This window comes from Talpa europaea, assembly GCF_964194135.1.
Source record: "Talpa europaea genome assembly, chromosome: 5".
Taxonomy (NCBI): domain Eukaryota; kingdom Metazoa; phylum Chordata; class Mammalia; order Eulipotyphla; family Talpidae; genus Talpa; species Talpa europaea.
Window position 1 is genome coordinate 59572838 of NC_140071.1, and position 8145 is coordinate 59580982.

Sequence of the window (8145 nt, forward strand, 5' to 3'; positions counted from 1 at the left end):
TGAAAAATCACTGTCAAATGATGTGGAAACCTGCCTCAGCTGCCCAGCCCTTGGAACATGTGACTTAGTGAAAGGAGAGATTCTTTTTCTAGGAAAAATGAACCTCCTATTATTTTGTTTTATTTTTTTGACACAAACTGTAGATTTTAGCAGCCCTGGGCCAAAGTAATTTAATTACTTTTGTTTTCAACAGTACAAAGGGGACACTATAATTATGAGAATCATCCTTACTGATTTTAGTTCTTGGTTTTATTTCTTTGGAAATGTTTTCAGAGTGGTAAATTGTGTGTGAGTATTACAAATGACAATTCTTTTAGTGGTTTCTTAGCCTCTCTTACAGCCCATGGGGATAGTACTGTACATCAATACCTTCATATGAAATTTTTATATGCAATGAAAATAAAAGCATGGGTTGATTCTGCCTATTTATGACTCGATCTTTACAAATAAAAGATTGTTCATTTAAAGTTATAGTTTAGTCAGCTCAGCTAAACTTCTGAGTAATGAAGATTGTTAAAGTGAAATGAAAAGAGAGTGACAGCCTAAGTTAGTATTGATATTCATCACTGAATGTAATCAAATTATGTAGTTAACATATTGCTATAGAAAAATTGCCACAATTATTTAGGTGGCCTATAACATTAAGTAAGGTGTTATTTAAACAGACTTGGGAAGTATCCGGAGGAAGATGGAGCTAAGGCCTTCTCTCTGGAGTGTACCTCACGAGACTGTCTTCTGATTCCATAGCACTTCATAGTTTACAGAGTCATACCCAACAAATAATTGCTAATGTCAGAATAACTATCATGTATCAGCATATTCAACTTAATAGAGGGGTCCCCTTCACAAGCGCCTCTCGCCATCATGCCTGTCCAGGGAGGCTGCCAGATACAAGTCCTGAATCTCTAGATTTGGATGTTATCATATTGAACCATGCGAACGTGTTATGTGAACCATGCGAACGTGTTATGTGAAAAGCTCTGTTGTCTGAGGGTTGTTTTTCCTTTGTTCCTTCTTGTTAACCAAAAAACAGACTAAGTATCTAGCAGCAATCATTTGCCCAATCTGCAAGTCTGCTTTGCTACCAGGCTGCATAAATTAGAGAACCCAGCAGTCTCTCACTTTGCAACTGCCTAACACTTTGCTCATTTTCTCCCTAGCACTGATAGTTTATGGTTTTTTGTTTTTGTTTTTGTTTTTTTGTTTTTGTTTTTGTTTTTTTTTTTTTTGCTGTTCATTTACAGCATCTGGGAAGGGAGAGACAGAGACAGACAGGCTGTTCCTCTGCTGTCACAGTGGGTCAGAGTGAGGATAGCTTCGGACTCCAGTCCCCACTGCATCAGGGGCTCAAGGGCTGGAGAAGGAAGCCAAGGATAGCTATAGTCCAGGCAATGGTCCACAATAAAAGAGTGCTTAAGAAGCAGGCACTTGTTTTTTAAAGCCATATGTGGTGTTACGTTATACCCTAGTCAAAGAGTATCATTACAGTCTAAAAATAATGTCTGGGATCAGTAATTGAAATCCCTAATGGGTGTCTGAAAAAATTGAAAACAAGAACACAAGAACAAAAGTGAAGGCAGGTAGGTGGAGCTTCCACTACCACAGCATCCAAAAACAGTGACTATACCTCCTATTTCCACAGGGTAGTGTTCATAGTCCTTAGCATCATACATGAGGTCTTCAAGAGCTTGGTTGGGTAAATCTTCCTCACTCTTCTCATCAACCATGGGCAAATACACCTATGCCTTAGGGTATATGGTGCCTTTACATCTTGTGTATGATCATTTCTCTGTTGGGAAACAAATCATTTATCTAGATGTAATTAAGTATAATCTGGAAAGTTGTTTCCACTAGTATTATTAAAAAATTAATTTTATTTATGTAAAGGCAGGAATGGACACAGTGCAGGTTTTCTGATCCCATGCAGACCGGGTAAAGGAGGAGTCAGAGTCCTCAGTAGTTTTGCAGGTTTTTTATTGGGGTTCACCAGGCATATGGCAGGCAGGGGTGCTGCCAGCCTCCCAGCCCCCAGCAAGTGTTCACTCTGTCTGGGCTCTCTAGCGTTTGTTCTGCTGCTTCTCGGCTTCTCTTTCAGCTTCTGCTTCAGCTTCTACTGCTGCTGCTGGCGTCCCCGCGACGCCGCCCTTAAAAGCACTGTCTCAGCTCAGCTGAATCCCATCTACCTATGCCCACACCCTATTCCAGGTGCCCGCCATCAGGCATGCATTCAGGACAAGGATCCACCATCTATCCTGATGGCGGAAGGGCAGAAAAGCCTGATATTTTCTTTACCCTACAATTTAGAAATAGTCTAGATGTTCAAAAAATATTCATCATTAACTTATTTCAGTATAACTTTAAGGTTTCAAGTTATCAGAAAGATTTTGCAAATAATTTTTAAGCAGACATACCATGAAACAGTTATTGTTGAAAAGGGGCTTAGGTGGTGGGCAAGAGAAACTAGCCCTCTAAACAAGGTGTTATAAGCCCACATTACCTCAGTAAGCAATAAAAATAAAGACCATCTATAAACTTTTATCCTACTGACCTCTATTTAATTTACTTGGTTTTTAACAATTGTTTTAGCTTGCTCATGGAAAATTTGTGAGACTTTAAACCTCCATATAAAAGTTGCATGCCTGCATTGTGTATAATACTGATGGTTCTAAAGACATGTCTGCTTTAATTAAACCACCATGCTTTAACCTTTATTTACTAAAGGTGAACCAACCTCTAACCATAGAGCTACTTAAAAAAAAAAAAATCCTTTCAAATATCTTGTCAGATATCAGCTGGGACAGACTAAATATTCCTAGCAGAATCCAGCACCATACCATGGACACAAAAGGTTGCAAAGGATATTACTCTCCTAAGACCCAGAGCCGCTCTTATTGATTACCCACAGAAACACAGGTTTAGACAATTTTAATTACTGGCAACAGTTAAGCCCTTGCAGCAAATAGCGTGCAGCCCACATTCCGGTCCGGCTGTGTCCGGCAGTGTTTGGGGCCCCAGCCTCACAGTTGAGCGGCCCGCGAGCCCCCGGCAGACAGAAAGCCAAGATAAATTCTCTGGACACAAAAGGACACCTGCAGAAAGACAGTATCGGTTCCTGGGAGGGAAAAGGCCAACACCCAGTGGGGGTCTGCATTTGGAAAGGTAGGACAACATGAAATTTTACCTTCCTCTCTAACGGACTCTGCAAAGTTACCGGGAGCAGACTCTAAGAATTCTTAGCCGTCAAGTGTGACCAGGTTCTACCTGAGGCTCCAAAGAAAGTGGGTTGAAAATAGAGCATGTAGGCCTGGTACCTACCAGAATTTGACAAGGTTTTGTGTTCATTTTAATTTTAGATTTCCCTTGTTTAAGGGAATAAATGGTAGCAGTTTACTGGAGAATCCCTGGGAATCCCCTCATGCTTTGGCGGGGTGGAGCATTGGGGTGTTTGAGTTGATGTGGAAAGATTTGACAGAACCATCGGGAACTTTGTGTGTGTGTGTGTGTGTGTGTGTGTATATATATATATATATATATATATATATATATTTCCCCCCCCCCCCAGTGTGCCTGGTAGATTGTAAATGAAATGCTGTTTTCTGAGGATGGACTCCTAGGAGTGTGTGATGGGGGAAGCCCAGGTGTTTTAGATTTTTGGCTTCAGAGCTGTTGCAGCTGTAAGGTTACAGCTTGGTGGACTTTTATTTATGGACTTTGGTTTTTGCAGAAGATTAGTGAGTACTCAGGTAAAGGCAGAAAGAGGAGAATAATGGGAGTCCTGTCCGTTTTATAGTTTTGTTTCACGTACCTCATAATTTTGCAATGGAATTCTTCAAAGACGCTACTTTGGAATTTGGTTTTATGTAGCCTTCAACTTCCCAGGTGAAATCAGTATCTACTCTATTGGTCGATTTGAGAATCCTTGCCTTCAAGTGCTTTTCTTAAATGATTGATCTTGCCTAATTGGAACATCCCCAAGATGAGAATTGTAATTCTAGCTTGTCTTAGTAGGATTTTCCCTTTTTCTTTTTAAAGATTTATTTATTTATACATACAGGAGCTGGGGTACAGGCCAGAGATGTGGGGTGGGGGGAGGGTGAGAGGATTCACCAGAGATGTTGGGAAACAGAACTGGCGGATTGACTGAAATACACTGCTGAGGGGAGCAGTGGGGGAGACAGGAGAGTTCTGCCTCGCCATGTGGGTTGCTTCCTGGCCAGGCGGGGATCGAACTCATGCTGCAGAGGCTGTGGATTGCTTCATAGTGTTGTGCTGTGGTGCTTAACCTCTTGCACCACCAGGGAGGCCCCCCCCTTTTTTTTTAACCTATTTACAACATCCGAGACCAGTCCTTAAAATAAGTTGGTGTGCTGGGAGGTGGTGTGCTCAGTCCTCAGAAACTTGAGGTTTTATTATTTTTTTTAATTAATTCCTTCGTATTTTGTTGACATTTTTCTTTTTTAATTATAAATTTTATTTTTATATTCCCCATACAATTGCGACCCCCTTGTTTTGACCCCAATCCCTCCCCTCCCTGCCCCCACCCCCCATAGAGTGTCTCTGGTTCATAGTTTTTTGTTGATTTTGATTTTTACTTTCTTATAGTTATTCTTTTTCCTGGTCCCTTATTTAAGTTTTCTAGATTCCTGCTATGAGTGAGACCATCCGGTATTTATTATTTTAACGAAGCCATGTGTCTCTTCAAAGTTACATAATACCTAATAGTGTTATGCTGAGTTGGGATTGTATGATGTTTTGCAGCATACCTTTTCACCAAAAGCTATGAAAAAAATGATTAACGAAGGCAATTTAGGTGATACAAACTTTAGTACTTCATGAAGTAAATAGTCTCCTTTCAAAAAACTGCCAAATGGGGCAGAAGGCAAGGAACTTTCACTGGATAAGAAAACAAGACAAATATAAAATTTTTGAGTGGAGGTGGGGGTCACCTAGTAACCCTGTTTATTTGGCATGAGAAGGTCCAAGGCTAGCTTGGTGTTGGTGCTGGCTGAGGAGATAGGCCTCTTTTCCGCTCAAGTGGAGCATTTGTGGGGACTAATACTAAATTTCTGTTTGCTGTCACCTCCATTTAGGCTGAGAAATGTATTTCAACAGTATTTTGTACATTCCCCCTTCATGGCTTTTTCCTAGTGTATTGCAGTTCTATCTTTTACTTTCTGTTTCTCACTAGATTGTGAGATTTTTGAAAGCAATGTATGTGTGTGTGTGTGTGTGTGTATTTGTTTTACCCTAGCTAGTAAAGATTAAGTTAATATTTGACAATTCTTTCCCCTCTAACATCAGTACTTTTCAAAATTGGTTCTTGCAACTGACATCAGAATTAACTAGGATCTTGTTAGAAATACAAACTATCAAGTCCCAACTCTAGGGTAGGCCTAGAACCTCTAGGGGTGGGCCCCAGAATCTGTATGTCACAAATTCTCTTGTTAGTCTTATGTATCATGAAGTTTGAGGAACACCATGCAGGACTTCATGGAGCTGTCTTTTCCCTCTTGGTTTTACAAAAAATTGAATGTTACAATCTCAACTGCAGTTCTGATTCATTGTATTTAATCAAAGGAATGCAGCTTACTGAAGTTGTAACAGGTGACCAGGTAAACTGACAACTGGAGAAGAGTAGAGCCACATGTTTGATCAGTTTCCATTAGGCAAGAAAGGGGTGGTGAAGCCATCTACTGGCTCCTTTCAGCAGCAGGAGAAAACTGGGATTGGTTATTACTATCGGGGCATTCATAGGCTGCTTAGGATTTCTGTACCCAGTTTCAGTGTTATAGGGAATATATTCCCCTACATCAGTTAGCAGTTCTCCAACAACAGCTGAGTGTCCTACATTTTGATTCTGACACAGTCTAACCCAAGCTGGCATCAGATTCCACAGTCCCACAAAGCTGCCCCCACCACCCTATTTCACACGTCAGTTGTAAGCCCAGGTGTCACTTATATTTCTGACTGACCAACTCTAGATTGGAGGTTCGAATGATGCCACACTCCTTGGGTTTAATTGGTTGGAGTGGTTCATAGAACTCAAGTAATTTACTTTTCAGGTCCACCAGTTTATTATAAGGAGAGCTCAGGAGCACTCAGTTGGAAGAGATGCATAGCGCCAAGGCATGAGCAGATGACTCTCCATAAATCTCAGTGTTCACCACCCTGGCTGGAATATCTCTGAATCTTGAGGGTTCTGAATATCTTTGAGCCTTGAGGCTCAACCCCAACCCTTCTTCCTTCCCTGGAGGCCACAGGGGGTAGAAATAAAAGTCCCAACCTTCTTATCAGTACTTGGTTCCCCTGGCAACCACCTGCTCCCCCCCATAGGTGTTTTCCAAGTCACTATTAACATAAAGTTGACATCTTTATCCTTCTTTTAAGAAATTCTAAGCGTTTAGGAGCTCTATGCCAGAAATGGGTACAAAGGACAAATGTATATTTCATACATCACAGGTGGAAAATGTAATATTAAAATGTTACATATTAAATGTCAAATATTAAAATGTTAAATATTAAAATGTCATTTCAAGGAGAGAAGAGATAAAAGAAAATCAAATGCATTTTCTCTCTGCAAGGCCAAAAGTGTATAGACAAGAACCAGGCACCTTGGCAGTGTTCAGCTGCCCCCTGGGGCTCTCTCAGTCACACAGCCTGATGCCTCTCTGCTGAATCTCTTGGCTGCCCCTTGTGAGGCAGTAGCCAGAGCAGGAGACAGCACATCTTACTGTGTCCCTTCTTTCCGGCTTCGCTTTCTTTTCTTTCCTTTCTCTTCAGGCAACTCTGGGAAACCGCTTCACTCTTACAAAGGGAAAAAAGGAAGGGACAGCGTCTCTTCAGGTTTCTGGAAATTGCTCCATGGGCTGGCATTTTCTTGACACCATGAGAGGAATTATCTAACACACACCTAACATGCTGAGGATGGCAGAACAAACAAACCTGAATCTGAAGATGTTTTTGAGCTGCTGAAATAATCAGCCCAACATCTAAACAAATTATGTAAGATAATGACTAGTTCTTATAATTTAAGCCATTCTAGTTGCACCTTCTATTACTTGCCGATGATAGACTCCTGATACACCCACTATCTGTTCCAACAACATCCAGTGAGTCTGAGCTGCAGGTGGGAGTAGAAGTACCTAGCACAGTAGAAAAACTGAGCTTTTGGGCCCAAATCAAGCAAGTGATTTAGGGCACATTAATTAATCTCTGAATCCTATTTTAAACTGGGGAATTAGGATATTAGAATCTGTTGGCAACTACTTCATATGAAAGTAAATGAATTTCTAAAAGTTTATCTCAAACAAATCTCCCTACAAACTTTAGACAGCCTTTTACAAGCTACAGCTCGTAATCCCTGAATTGGTAATCAAGTCAAAAAATAGTTGCAATGAGTACTAAACACTAGAAGAACTGAACTAGAATAGAAATTACCACTGTGTGTCACACACAATAAGAGTAAGTTTAGTTTTCTGAAATCATTGTTTCATTTACATATGTGCACATGTACACTTGTAAGTATTTCCATGTGTGTGAATAAATTTTCAGGTAAAATATATTTATTCAATTATGCAAAAAAAATTTACAATGCATGAATTTTGAGCAAACTTAACACCAGACATGACCAGAGGAACCTAGGTCTCTTACTGAACTCCTCCCCTGCCAGTTTTCTTTCCTTTCATACCTCCAAAATGTTTTCAAAGACAAAAATTGTTCGTAAAGGGAGGGCTAAGAGAATCGCGAGGGGCATCCTAGATGGTTTAGGATGGCATGATGGAGCAGTCAAGTTAACATAAAATTAGCCCTCACACCTGGCTTTAGAGAACCAGCACTTGCCTAAGAGTAGATTGAAGACGTAGCCTGCCAGGTAATCGATGTCAGAGCAGACCGATGGTAGTAACACTTGGGAATACTGCTTGGAAGTCTCAGCTGAAAATTGACACCCGGATTATCAACAACTTGAAATTGGGATACGCACTTTAGACCTGCCTGTATCTTGAACTGTACCTGGTCCAGTTCTGGTTAAATAAGCCACTCATGTCTGTAATCATCCATTGCAAAGTTTTCAGACTGTAGATATATTTCCTTTATCTCATTATGATTCTCTTCTGAATCATGGGCATCATCTTCAAGTGAATCGTG